At 41.4% G+C, this 15,689-nt stretch overlaps 1 protein-coding gene across 5 annotated transcripts in view; it reads right to left on the bottom strand.

The window, feature by feature from the left end:
- The window catches only part of APBA2 (amyloid beta precursor protein binding family A member 2), a 240,618-nt gene that overhangs the window by 74,914 nt on the left and 150,015 nt on the right, over positions 1–15,689 (bottom strand). The window lies entirely within an intron of this gene.

Genomic DNA, 15,689 nt, shown 5'->3' with positions numbered 1-15,689 from the left:
CCCCAGTATTCTTTCCTGCCATGGCAGGGGGTCGGACTAGATGATCTGCTCAGGTCCCTTCCGACCCTAGAAACTATGAAACTGTGAAATTATACATGAAACAAAACTCTATTGTACATTATGACATATTATTAGGAGTGTTATATATAATTATCATACACTACTTCTGAAATGTCAGAATGACGACTGAAAGTTTTGATATTTTAAAATTCTTTTTAACATGTCAAACTGTTTACTTATAACAGTGTCCATACAGACTGCACCTTGCTATAAGATTAAAAATAAATTTATTAAAAAATAGAATAATATTTCAAGTATTATATAGTCATGAAACTACTGCTACTCACCAGTCATAAATACTAAGATGAAATATAAAGTTTGAAACAAAACTTTGTAACAAAATTCTAAAATGAAAATGTTTAAAATATTTTTCAGAAATTCATTTTCAAGAAAATTTAAAAAATAACTGTTTTCATTCTGAGTCAGAGTGAAACCAAATTTTGCAACACTGAAATTTCCCACCAAAAAGAAATTGCAAGTTGTGACAAGCTCAAACAGAAGAGGCTAAATGCTATTCAAAAGCAATATCATTGCAGTAAGGCTTCGCAGAAACTGACGTTTCATATCTATGAGAAGAAGCTGCAATTCTGAACATATTTTCTGCTATTACAGCTAGCAGAGCTCTCTGTTATATAATATACACCATCTTCCCAGACAAGCAAGCCCTAAAGAGAATGCTGCATCAGTGGCCATATGACTTCAGTTGCCCTTGGAAATTCAAAGAGAAAGTTCAGGCCCCACATCAGGGAACTGCAAAAGTCTTCCCATTAGGAAATACTTATTTTCTGTGCAATCCCATTTATCTCAGAAACAGACCACTTCCCCAGATTTTAATATATGACACGGAAACTCAACGCACTGTGCATAGGTCTCTTCTGTTTTTCTTGGTTTGAATCATCCCATACCCTGTTTTAATTTACATTGGGTTTGTTCATAAATGTAAATTACACCAAGATATATAAGGGACTGAAGTTCAGCTTTTCCTGGGCGTAGTTTGGGCTGTAGCTACTGTTACTGTGTTTTGCTACTAGGTAGCAGAGAGCAGGTAATAACCAGCTTGCTTCAAGCAAATTGCCACCACAGATAAATCTGCTAACAGATGGTGCCTGCTCTACTGTAACTTATACCAACTGAGTTTTGGGCAACAATAACCTGGTTGAGGAGATCACATCATCTGGCTGCTACACCAATGAATGTTGATTGCACCAGTGTATAGCTATCATCTGTCCGGGCCCCCGCTTGCCATGGGAAAGATGTTTTTTAGGAACAGATGTCAGGTTTTCTAGAAAACCAAGTTGTATTTCTGGCTGTACCACAGGCCTTCTCTGTGATTTTGGCCAACTCAATTTAATGAGTCTGCATATATAAGTGTTGTTTTAAGGTTTTTGCTAATTAAGATTTGTAAGTGGTCTTACAAGCACTGTCAGATCGCTGTAATTTCCATGTGGGTGAAAGGTAATCTCTAGGCTGCTTGACTCCTTTCTCACAATATAAGTATCAACATGGAACTGTAGACCATGTATCTTCCAATCAGGGACAAATTATGTCTTGAATCAATACTTTGTCAAGAGAACAAACCTTGACTCTACAGCAGTTTCGGCCCTGTGGGCCAAATGAGTGATGCAGGGCCAAATGAGTGACACAGGGCCAGACTGTGGACTGTACTGGACCCCATGATGCAGGACTGGCCCACATGCCTGGATCTGGACTGTAGTAACCCCACCCAGTCCTGCATGCTGGAATCAGTGCGCTAGGACCCTGCATCACCTCTGCTCAGCTACATGTGCCATGTCTGGACTCTGAGGCCAGGGGCCAGGTGCTGGGATCAGGGTTCTGCACTACATCGTCCTGACCATATGCACCAGGATTAGCCCCTGTGCCACCCTGTGTGCTGAATGTAGCACACAGGGCCATAGCCCATGGGGTACCCTGTAGGCTAGATGCCAAGGCTCCAGTAGCTGGATCTGGCCTGCAGGCTAGGCATCCCTGCTCTATAAAATTAAAGCAAAATACAAACGTACCTCCAATCTTACCCTCATTAGTTTGATTCTCTCATATGATAACTCAGTGGGGCACAGTACAACATTCCTTTCCAGAAATTAGGATAGTTTCAAAATACAAAAAGATACTGACCTATCTACACTACTGAGAATTATAGGCAATACTGCTCACAACCTATTACAAATAGCTATGGTACCCAAGATACTTCCTGCCTCCATTCATTTCTATTAATACTGTGATGTTTGAGATAAGACAAGTTTAATTATGTTGTGTGGTTCAACTAATATGGTACAGTATGTGCTGATGTGCAGTGGAACACATTTATATGGGTAAACAAATATCCATGGAGTCATAACAACACAAATCTAATAGTCACATACTGTATTTTAAAAATACTGGGATTTGATAATGTTTTAAGCATCAATAATGATATGGTTGCAATGAAAATAGATTAATTAGTAAGAAAAAGCATGACAGTAAATATACCAATTCTGGTATATTTAAAAGCAAATCAAAAAGCATTTTACAAAATGTGTCAATTCCCATCATTGTACACTTGGCTAAACTGAAAATACACCAGCATATAAAGAACTAATGAGCTTGGAATAGAATCACAGAATCATAGATTCACAAAATCAAACAATCACAGAAAATGAGGGTTGGAAGGCACCTCAGGAGGTCTAGTTTAACCCCCTGCTCAAAGCAGGACTAAGGGCGCACAGATACCGAGATTTTGGGGGTTGATACTGATAGCAAATTTTTAAGGTGGCATATCTGCCGACACTGGTCCCATTTCCAATACAGCTATATGCAGCTAGTAAGTCTGTTGCGGTGAAAGGGAGGGGGGAAGGAAGGGCCGTGGGGGGTAGATCGACACCTTCCATGGTGAGGGAGGGAGTGGGGCTGTGGTAGGCACTGCCCAGCCAGGGCGTGGCAAACACAGGATGGAGCCACGGCTTGTCCAGGGGGGCATGGAGAGCGAAGGTGGCCGCTTGTCTGGGAGCTGCTCATCCAGCACTCGCCCGCTCATCTGGCGGCTCCCGCTGCTGCTCCTACCACTTGTCCATGAGGGCATGGCAGAGGCATGTGCCCCTGGATATGCACAGGGCAAGCCGGGAAGACTTCAGCTGCAGGCTGGGGCTGAGGGCTGTGCTCAGGGTGGGCAATGACAGTGCTGAGGGTGGGAAACGGCAAAATTTGGGGTGTTTGCAGCCCCCTGTAGCTTCCCCTCCCACCAGTAGCACCACCTGCCCCAGGCTCAGTACAGTCCCCAGCCCCACCCTGCGCAGATCTGGAGGCACACACCCCTGCCCCGTGTCCTCCCAGACAAGTGGCAGGAGCAGCAGCAGGAGCCACCCTCCCTCTCCCATGCCCTGATGAGACGTGGCTCTGTACCACACCTGCCCTTCCCCGGCTGGGCAGCACCTATCCCAGCTCAACTCCCTCCCTCACTGAGGGGGGTGTTGATCTGACCCCCATCGCCCTTCTCACTCCCTCTCTGTCCACCACATCAGACTTACCAGCTGCACTCAGCTCTCCAAGCTGCCAGGCTCGGCTGCTCATTGCCTGTGTGCTGTGCTGTGGCTGTGCACATGCACAGGCATACGCATTTATTGGCCAAATTATCAGCCACATCAGACCAATTTCTAATATAGTCAATTTTCATTATATTGCTGTCGATCTGATATTGGACCGATGTATCAGCACCTCTAAGCAGGACCATCCCCAACTATATCATCCCAGCCAAGGCTTTCTCTATCTGGGTCTTAAAAACTGCAAAAGATGGAGGTTCTACAACTTCATTACAATAACATTGTATTGGTTTAATTAGTGTATCCTGGCTGTAGAAAACAAGATAGTTTATTTGAGCATGCATCCATCTCAAAGCAAAGGTATGTATGGACACTAGTCAGTCAGCCCTGGGCTGGGTTATAAGTCCCTTTGTGCTCTATTTCAGGTGCAATTCCATATTGTCCCATCATTGATATTACTGTCATCAATTGGATGAGACTCAAAAATTATGATCTGTTTACAGTGGTAATTTACTGAAATTACTGCTTTCAGAAGGAACTGTAGATTTATCTCACTCCAGTAATGTTTGCCAGTCACACATTTACTATGCATGTTGTTATTATGTATTACCTGTGCCCTGTAGCTATAACAAATCAGGGCCCCACTGTGTAGAATCCATAATGGATCACTAAAAATTACACCAACTTTCAATGAGTATATTGTCTACGCTCATAAATAAAGGATGCATTTTTTTACTATTATGTTTTTTCTACGCATTTTCTACTATTAGGCCCTGTGTATTAAACCTATATATTCTATAACAAATATACAGACTAAGGTGGCCAATATGCTTAAGGCACACCATTTTCTCTAACCAAGAGCACACAAGGGAGTAATGTAGCTAGCATCATCTTTAACTACCTTCAGCTCCCGAGCCTTTATGACCAGGTACCCATTTACAGCTAGGTTGACCAGACTAGGCCTAGCCTTTGGTAGAAGACCAGAGAAAAACTCAGACTCACTTGTCTGGATGTACAGCCAGATCCTTAATCACTCCTCCACTACTTCCCTTAGTCTTTTCAATTATTCCTTTAAATGATCATGAGCTCCACACAGACATTTTAGTGGCACAGTATATTGGTAACAAAGGATTCTTTTACCCATATTGTTTTATTTATAAAAATTGAATTATTCTTGTGTTCATGTCTGGTCACTTCTCTAACATTTTATTTTTGGAGAGAAGTATGGGGTGGGTAATGGAACAGGGGAAGAATTTCAGGGAAGAAGCAAAGGCAGATAATTCTTTTCTCTCCTTATTCCCAAGTTAGGAGAGAAGCATCTACTTTGTTCTTCAGCAGCAGATGAAGCGAGGACCACGGTCCTTGGGAGACATTAATATAGTGGGGTTATTGAGAGCTGAAAAATTTGATGTGCCATCCCAAAAATCAGACATCCTGGCATACCAGACATCCATGGCAAGACGCATGATATCTGAGACGAGGCATAAAATTTGTCAGATACCAATCACACCACTGCAGGGGTAGGGCTGCCGCAGCCCAATCCCAGGGTTCAGCCAGTGAGCAGCTGTTTCCCAGACCATGGAGCTGTCCCAGTCCAATGTCAACAATCAAGTGACTGTTGGCATCGGCTGAAACAGTCCTGGGTTAGAGACACATACCATATGTTCCATTTAAGGCCCCGTACAAGCCAGCAACAAACATGTTTCAAGTCACATGGATATGGAACATCTTTGCAGCTGGTTTGCCATTTTATGGTGCCATACAATAGCTGAACACATGGCATGTTGCAATGTATGGCATGATTAACATGTTAATTTTGCCATAAAAATAATGTCTGCCTTCCAGCCGGTTAGCAACCCATTTGAGCGTGTAGGTGTTGACACCGCAGTCCCCCAGTTTCTTAATGAGAACAGGGCGAGAGACAATGTCGAAGGCCTTCCGGAAGTGCAGAAAGACTATGTCCACTGCTACCCCTGTATCTAAGGATTTGGTGACCTGGCCGTAGAAGGCCACCAGGTTGGTCTGACAGGATCTGTCGCTAATGAACCCGTCTTGGTTGCCCTTAAGTATAATCTCCCCTGCTGGCCCCTCGTGGACATGTGCCAGAATAATTCTCTCAAAAAGCTTACCCAGGATTGAGGTAAGACTAACTGGCCTATAGTTCCCTGGGTCCTCCTTCCTCCCTTTTTTGAAGACGGGAACCACACTGGCCCTCTTCCAGTCCTCTGGCACCACACCAGAGCACCACGAGCGCTCATACAGCTGTGCCAGGGGTCCTGCAATGACTTCAGCTAATTCCCTCAGCACTCTGGGGTGGAGATCATCTGGACCAGCTGATTTAAATACATCCAGTCCCTCCAGAAGTTCCCTGACTAGATCCCCCCTGACCCTTGGCCTAGGTGCACCTCCCCTGGGGCCTGAGGGGGGCTCAGTGGGGTGGGGGGGCTGATCCAGTCCCTGCTCAGGAAAATGGAGGCAAAGAAGTCGTTAAATAGGTTAGCTTTGGCATCTGATGTGATGACCAAATTTCCCAGCAGGGGCCCCATGTTACCTAGTAGCTTCTTTTTCCCCCCTATTATTTAAAAAAAGGAATCCTTCTTGTCCTTGATCCGGGTCGCTAGTCCCAATTCCATCTCCACCTTGGCCTTCCTGACTGCCCCCCTGCATCCCCGAGCAACCGCAGTATAGTCCTACCTGGTGATGGCCCCGCCCTTCCATTGGGTGTATGCCTCCCTTTTAGCTAGGAGACATTCCTGGATGCTTTTGGTGAGCCATGGGGGCTTTTGTGCCCTTCTGCTCCCTTTGATATGTATTGGGATTACCTCCCTTGGGATTATCATTTGTTGTGATCGAAATGGTTTTGTGATGAAGAGTTATGAGCAGGGATCCAGGTTTTCTGTTTGCTGCAGAAAAACATGGATTCTCTTAACAGAGAAAAATGCAGAATTTCTCCTTTAAAGGAGCCTTCCAGCCTTCCAGCCTGCAAGGGGCTGCTTGGGGCTAGGTAAAGCAGGACACAGGGGGCACATGCATGTACACATGCATACATGCACACAACAACCAGACAGTGGTGGTGAGCAGCTCTCACAGGTAAGTCTATGCGGGTTAGGGAGACAGGGGGGCACAGGCAACATGGTGAGGGGGTGAGGGGAGTAGGTGACATATTGGGGAGATGGGGGGGCACAGGCAATGCATGTTCCCCCCAAGATTTCTGTGCCCACAGTGGGGTGTGAGGTTGCAGCTGGGATGGACCAGCTCCAGAGAAGCCAACTCTGCAGCGCAGCTGGCAAGACCCAGTGGGGGACAGAGCACCATGCTGCCATGGCCACAAAGGTGAGGAGTCTCCTGCCTGCCTGGCAGCAGCAGAGGCCACAAATCCATGCTGCTGCCACACTTCACCTTGGCAGCCACGGTGGTGAGACAATCCCTCCCACACCAGGTGCTACTTGCTGTGCCATAGAATAGCCTTCTCCGAAGCTGATCTGGCCTGGCTGCAGCCCTGCTGTTAGCACAGAAAGCTCAGGGGGCACATGCCTGTCCTCCCCCTTGACATGTTGCCTGTGCCTCCCTCACCCTCCCCACACATTGCCTGTGCTCACACCCTCCTTTCTTCATACACCTTCCCATTCCCCACACATTGGGGGGCTGAGGGCAGGAGGCTGAGGGTTGGGAGTGAGTGGCAATGGCATAGGCAGGACACTGGCATCAGGGTTGCTCAGTGCCATGAAGCAGTAGGGAGATGGGGGGACACCTGCAGCTAGATCCGTGTTCTGGTGAGTGAAGGGGGCAGGGGGAGCTCTGATTTTCCATGATAATCCCCCCCCAAATTAAAGGTCAAAATGTATAGGTACTTAGAATTTATTATAATGATTGAGGCACTGGTAGGCTTCTAAATTGCCTTAAAATTGTACATATATCAACAAAACATTGAGTTCAACTGATACCTCTCTCTCTCTCTCCGTGTGTGTGTACACACACACACACACACACACAGAAAGAGAGAGGTGTCAGTTGAACTCAATGTTTTGTTGATATATTTACAATTTTAAGGCAATATATACAGAGAGAGAGAAAGAGAGAGAGAGAGAGAGAGAGAGAGAGAGAGAGGTGTTTCATTTTAATTGTAGAAAAACATGGATTTGGGGTTTTTAAATCAGAAAAGTATAAACGTATCTTGCTGATGAATTAGGTACATACCCTTCTCCAGGAAAACATGTGTACCCAAACATCATCTTTAAGTCACACGGATGTTTGCAACATATGGCCCTCTAATTTTACTACCTAGCTAAACATATCTGTATGAACTTGTGTACCTGTCTCTATAAACTAGGCAAGAAATTTCAGACTGAAAGTAAACTCTTAAATTGTCAGTACTGTAGCCTGAACTGGAGTATACAGATTGCTGCATTCCATGCACAACTGGGTAAATTGGCAAATCCAACAGAAATGCCAGAATTCTGAACAAAAATGTTCAAGCACTAACTTCTGGGGTAATTTTACTTGCGGTTCATAAAAGTCTGAAAATTTGGTTATACCTGCAATTCTAATTGTTCTGCATGTAGAAGTGCCATGTGGTATATTTACCACGAACAGTCAAAATATATCAATATATACAGTAGTTAAGTCAGAGCTGACTTATCGTCTCTGTAGGATTATGCCTGATTTGAAACAGAGAACTATCATCAGGAATTAGTATTGATATCTAAATATCTGAACTAGTAATGAACCTGCCCAGTATGGTATTAGAAAACTTTAGGAGGGCAAGAGTTCTACCTTTGTGAGATGAGGTAAAGCACAACCCTAATTCACCTGTGGTCACTGAAGTTCCAATGGAATTTTTTACAAAACTAAAAGCAAATCCAGAAAAAGAGAGACTATCCTAACATACTATAAAATAATTTGCATATACTATTCAGAGCAAGCTCACCTTAACAACATGGACCTCTACTAAGATTTCACTTGTGACTTCAATATCCTGAATGTTATCTCTACATTGCTGATTCTCATGATGCCCTTCCTATTGAAAAATCTGTTCTGCTGGAAGCCAGCAGTTCTGTCTGCTTTTCGGGATTCATTAGAGGGGGTCATTTGTGCTGATAGTTGAGAAAAATATCACCATAGTAATAAAAAGCTGACAAGCAGATTATCTGCATGCACAGATACACAGGATCTAATCATAGTCAATTTTTATTACCAAAGTGTAAACATCCAAATAATTGTGTTTATAGCACATACCTGACAAAATCTCTTTATAAATAATGCTGCTCAAATAGTAGATCAATCCATGAATTCAGAAAGCAGTTTACAGAATAAAAATGTTGAAGTCTGCGTTGTCTAAATTACCCAACAGAATAGAAATGTGTTATGGTAGGTTCCACTTAGTATTCCTATTGAAAATCCCAGAAGACACAGCAAGGAAAGAGCAAACTGATTGACATAATTAACTTTTTGCCCACATTTGTGTTCTCTCTAAGACAGATGCAAGGCCAGTTGGCAAAGGCAGCGAGAAGAAGCATCATCTTGCCAGTGTTACATCTGTCTCACAGAGATAGGATTTCAGCTTTTAGTTCAGCCAATCTGGCATAAGCTTTAAAATTGAGTTGAGAACATCATGTTATCATAGACCTATGGTCTCCTGCTACTATTAAAATGCTAATGCATTTATAGAAAAGGAAATGTCAAGGTGCAACTAAAATGTTTTCTTGCCAAAGCGGGAGAAATTAATCTTGTAAAAATATTTGGTGACAATACTATTTCTATTAAACCAAATGATGGATGTAAATTTATTTTGTCTAATGGAAAGGGGATGATGTAGAATGAGGAGTGAGAACTGTTCAATAATCCTGACTGAGCTGCTGCATTTTAAACCTATCAACTGTGAGTACTGTTAAAGGTACCTTTAAAACATTTTAACTCTGTTGAAGGTTATGCCATCATAAAGTTAGAGCAGTTTCAGAGCAGTCACAGGTTCAGGCTTAATGCCATCTCAGACCCGCACAACTGTGACTTGCCGCTAGAGGGCCTGGAAAGCAGGGGTATGGACAGGAGCCAGGACTCCCTCCCACCTCTGGGGTGGGAGAGGGCAGGGGGTGGGGTAGCATGTAGCTCAGAGGTAGAGAATAACGGTTCAGTTCATGAGGGTTGAAAGTCTGCCCACAAAACAAAGGAGTGGGAAGGACTGAGAATGGGGTGTTCTGGGATGCAGGATGAATGAAAATAAGTGTTTTATTTCCCTGGACCAGACTAACAATACTCTGAAACAACCTGGGTAAAAGGGATTAAAGATGACTCTCACCTGAATTGGCATAACTTTAAACTATTAGAGGATACCTTGCATGGGTTAACACCTTTTAATGGGTGAAAGTTTCTCTTTTAAGTGCCTTTATGACAATTTAAAGGTAACTGGTAACACCACCCTGTATCACTATACTACATTTGATACAAGCGTGGAAGATGTCAAGTAGTAATGTGTAATCTGATCCAATAAAACACATACCTGAACAATAGAAAACAGTTTTTAACTAGCTGAAGTTTAGTATGGAATGTTGACATGAAGCTATTTAATTGGCTTTCATCGATTTCATTATTTTTATGATAATTTGTAACAAGCAAGAGTACATTTCAAGCCAGACCACATAATTCTGAATGGTACAAGCAAAAATGAATTAGATGCAAAGACTCTCCATATCTTACATGCAATTAATGGTAGAAGTATTAGGGGGAAAAATGTCAAATCATTCATATTTTGGAATTTGCTGCCAGATCAAAATCATCACTTTCTACAAGCCCATGCCAATTTCAGCAGAACTCCTCTAGAAATACAATAATACCTGGTTCCCATTGGGCTTCTCAGCAGCCTGACAGGGAGTTTTCAAGTTTCTGGACTGTCCAGCTCCCTGACTAGCAAGATGCCAGGATTCAAGCAGCTGTTAAAGAGTCTCAAAATTTCTGCATTCCAAATTGAAATTACACCAAAATTTCAAAATGTTCATGTCCTCCACAAAATAGCATTACCCTTCTTCAACTAGTTCCACCAAACAGGAATACAGTCACTGACTAAATAATTTGACCACTGAAAAACAGACCAACTGTTTTTGACAGCAGTTAATCACTGCAGCTATCATAGTAACTGTCAGGTTGAGTACAAGCAGGTTCTAGGGGTATTATTCTATTCTAACTATGTATCTCCTGAAGATAAACTGCTTACTGCCTTCTACTTTAGTTTTCTTGGAAGAGATTCTTTGTTTTATTAGGCACAGCTCATTTGCATCAGCATTGCATATTTTTATTAGCTCACTGTATTCAAGCAAGTTCTATCAGAAAAAAGCTTAAGACCATTCATGGGACACTTGCTCACACTTTCCTTTACGAAATATGGGGCTAGTTTAATTTCTGAAATGCTGGGAAGTGCAACGGTAATAATCAATTGTTATTATGTTGTTTAGGTCTGTAGCACAGGGAAATAAAAATGACTGTATGCAGACAGTGCATTCAGTTGAATACCATTATTGAATATATAATTCAAAACATTACAACATTAAAATTATTTGTGAGATGGGACAGAATAAGTTTCCCTGAACTTGGGTAACAGGGATTGAAATCTTATTAAGATCCAAAAAAAGGTCTGTACTCTCTCACTATTCCTTAATGAGACACTGCTCTTGCCACAGAGTTTTCATAGAACTTAGCATGAGTATCCATCCTTGCTCAATAACGATCTAGCATACGAGATGAAGGAGTGATGGCTGGATCTGTTATACATTAGCAGAACTATATGGGGAACCTAACATGACTATGTATTCACTACACTCTGCTGCTATATTTGGTCATTGACAATGTTGGCCATGTGGTTTTAAATTTCCATTTTAAGACAGAGCTCATAGCAGTCAAATTCAGATGTCTAAATTTCAACACATGTGAACGCCGATCCTGGAACTCCAAATCAGTTCCTACACTGTGTGGGCGCATCTACAAGTGGTACTTTATTGTGTGTTAGCCTAAGTTAATGAGCATTAAGGGAGCACGTTTGCATGTGCACAGCCTAAATGTGCATGGAAAATGGCAAATTTAGGCCATTTGCGCCTACATTTCATACCTGCAAATGCAGATATGAAATTTAGGCGTAAATAGTTCAAGCGCATTTACGAACGTGAAGACGCATTAAAGTGCATTAACGCTGTGTATATCTACTGACTTGGGACTAACTTTAGTTCCAAGTCAGTTCACACACAGTATTAATGCAATTTAACACCTGCAAGTGTAGACTCCTTCCTAAGCCCACTTAATGCGCATTGAGCTAATGTGCATTAAATTTAGGCTTGCTTAAAGGCACATGTAGACACACTCTGAGTCACCCCCACAAAATAAATTTGAACTTAAACTTCCACATGAAATGTGGCTGTTTGTAACTTCTCTCCAAAACCTCCTACCCTAGTTCACTATACCTTCTCAGCCTATAGAGAAAATTCTCTCCCTGCCACTTGTAAGAGTTGCAGTATCCTCTTCAAAGATAATTTGAATCTTATGGCAGCAATTTTAATTCCCAAGTACATTTTCATTTTTTCACATAACAGGCATAACATTAAGCATGTGTGTGTTGGGCTGGATCTCCTTGTCAATTTTCTCTTTTTAGAAAAAAATCTGTTTTCTGGTCAGCTTCTGAAAAGCTGTGCAGGATAAGGGCTTACATGACTTGTTCTTTAGTAAAGCAAAGATGATTTCTCACAAGAGTACAGTCAATAAATGCTAGACAATTTAAAATAGTAACCTAGAGGAAATGAATGCAAGAGAAGGAACAAAAAAGTCCTGAAGTGATGGTCTTTTCAAAACAGCAAAGGTGAAGGAAACCTCAGGACAACTGACAAAAATATAATAGAATAATTAAATATTTTACATGGTAGCAAAGTTTCTTTCTAAGACCTCATTAATTTGGTTTGTCTCATTTCAGAAGAAAGAAAAAATACTAAAATTATATTTAAAGTCTTCTGGGCTAAATCCAGAAATTTACCTTTGAGATTAATTCATAAATGAGAAAGTCAAAAACATCTTTACAGTGATGTACCAAAATACAGGATGAATGGAAGTGAAAAACAGTCTGAATAAAAGGGTTCTGCAAGAACCAGGGATTGTTTGGTAATAAATTTTATTGTACAAACTGTATGTTGATAGAGATCTTAACAGGAGTTTTGGGCACAAAGTGCCCTTCCTCAAGTCTGGGAAAGAAACAGATACAGCTTAAGTTAAATACCAGATAAAACTATTATGTTTAATTCCTTTGTGTACAAGAAACTAATAACTTATAGAAGAGGGAGGGGCTGTAAACCTGTGCAGCAAAGAGAAGTTATCAGAAGTATCTGTAAGACAAGTAAAGAGAAAAAGAAATAGGCACTCTAATTAAATAAAAAATAAGACCATTCTAAAGGGCAGAGGGTCGTTATTACATGTGGCTCAGCAGAGAGAACAGGCCAATTTTCCCCTCTTTAAGTGACAATTTTTCTTTACTGTTTCTAAGTCATGTTACAGATTTCAACTGCAGCCAAGCAACTGAATATTGGAATGGTGCAAAGCACCCCATTCTTAGCCACTCATGCTTATTAACTTGGTTAATGGTTTTGTGCTGGAAAGCACAGAATCTTCTCTTTCATCTTGAAAAGGGGTATCATGTAATGGGCCTAGGAAATTCTATTAAAGCAGATCCCAAATGTAAGAAAATTGAGAATTTAAAGTTATGGGAAACCAAACTTCAATTAATATGAAGTTTCTCATTTTGGATACAAAAGGATGCAACTGCTATGGTTTATCCAGGCACTAATGTGTGCAGTCATCAAGTGTGTATTTTATTTCAAAATTCAGATGACTAAAAATATGAAGAGAATGTAACTTTAAGTAACATTGCTGATTGCTGGGAGTTGATGGGGAGTTGTTTATTCTTATTTTGTTCTGTTTCTATCATTCTTTTTCTCTTATTGTATGCTACCTGAGACTTTTTGGGAAGGATGGCCTATAAATTCATAACAAATACTTTTTCAAGAGAAGTATAGTGCAATAATGCAAAAGTTTTCATGTCATTCCAATGTGTATCACTTGTGTTTACATCCCTCTTTTACAGCTGAGTGTACTACAGTTGTTGCCAAATGTGTTCCTTGGTAGGAAGAACCTGAGAAGTGCCATTAATACAACAGATAAAACACATTTGATGATGCGTCAGCCTGATGACTGGGGCCAAGATCATTTCTCATTGGAGATAATCTTATCTCACATGTGGAAGCAGCATGCCATCACTGGCCAGGGCTGATTAGGTGACATATGAAGTAATTACCACCTCCCTTCCTATCAATGTAAACAACCCAGAAAAACATCTCTCTCTTTCTATTTGAGCAAAAGACTGAAGTCTTTCAAGTGTAGCAATAAGCAAAATATATTTTAAAGTTGGTTTTTTTTTAGTTTAAGATTAGACTACAAATCTATCTTGAGAACCAAAAACAAACATGTAAGCAAGGCTTGTAACACTGTCTTGCACAACATGTTCATTAACAAGCTAAGGAAATATAGACTATATGAAAGTACTAAAGGTGGATACATAATTAGTTGGATCCTTGTATTCAACCAATAGCTATCAATGTCTAGCTGGGAGAAGGTATCAAGTGGGATTCACCAGGCATTCTGTCCTGGATCCAGTATTCTTCAATATCTCTATTAATGACCTGGATGATGGGGTCAAATGTGCAATTAACAAATTTACAGACAAAAGCAAGATGAGTTGTAGATACTGTTGGGGACAAGGCTTGGATCCAGAATGACTGGGATAGACTGGAAGAATGGTCCACAGTCAATCAGTTGATATTCAACATGGACAAGTGCAAGTCCTGCATTGGGACAAAACAACTCCATACACAAACAGACTGGGGAATGATTGGGTAGACTACAGTACTAAAGAGAAGGATCTGGGGTTTACTGTGATCCATAAGCTGAATACAAGTCAACAGTGTGCTCTTGTTGCAAGGAAAATCAACAGCATCTTGGTTTGTATTAATAGGAGTGTCACCTGCATATCAAGGGAAATTATTCTTCTGTTCTATTCCGCACTACTTTTTCAAGTTTTGGGCCTCATACTTCAAGAAGGATGTTGACAGTTTGGAAAGAGACAGAGGCAAAATGATAAAGGCCTTGGGAAGCAGAACAGATGAGGAAAGGCTGATGAGGAAGGGTGCCTAGAGACAAAAATGATAAGGGCCCTGGGAGGCAAAACTGACGAGGAAAGGCTGAAAGAACTAAGGTTCTGGGGAAGAGAAAACTGAGGGAGGGGAGTTGATAATAGCCTTCAAATACCTGAAAGGTTATTACAGAGATGATTGAGATGGGCTTTTCTCAGTGACCACAAGGGACAGGACTAGAAGCAAGGGACTCAAGCTTCAGTGGGGGCAATTTAGATGGGAGATTAGGAGGAACTTTGAGTCTGAGGGTGGTTAGCATTGGAACAGGCTACCTAGTTCAAATGCTTAAAGAATCTTCATCCTCACAAGTTTTCAAGAGCAGGTTAGACTTGACTGGAACGGTTTAGTCAGGGATGATCCTGCTCTGAGCAGGTGCTGGACTAGATGACCTTGTGAGGTCCCTTCCAACCCTACTCTCCTATGACCCTGAATGTAATTTGTTTAGCTTCCTGTTAATCTAGGGCATGAGAATGATTGATTCCAAAACCCCACATTTTTTTACAGTATTAATTTCACAAGAATGGCACTCTCTTCCCTTTTTGATTCTTCATCTGTTTTGAACACCTCAATACTGTTCTTCAGTAGTCCCTTCTCTAAACACAAGTCACCTGACAAATGAAAACTCAGAAGTACCATTAATAGTACGGATACAACAGGCTGTATTTGATAATCTGTTGACAGCAATCCATTCTACTACCTCCCTTTTCTTTAGCAGTTTTATTAAGTTGGGAAAGACACATTGATTTTTCTATGTTCCGTTGTCATGAGGCTCTTACTAAAAAGTTATGACTCAGACCATATGCACAGAGGAGCTGTTTAAGTTAGAGAATGATTAAAATGGTTACAGAGTCAAATAACCTATTTTATGTGACAGAAATAAACA

This window comes from Crocodylus porosus, unplaced genomic scaffold, assembly GCF_001723895.1.
Source record: "Crocodylus porosus isolate Cpor-Errol unplaced genomic scaffold, CroPor_comp1, whole genome shotgun sequence".
Classification (NCBI taxonomy): domain Eukaryota; kingdom Metazoa; phylum Chordata; order Crocodylia; family Crocodylidae; genus Crocodylus; species Crocodylus porosus.
Note: the sequence above shows the minus strand (reverse complement) of the source record. Positions and strands in the feature narration are given on the sequence as shown.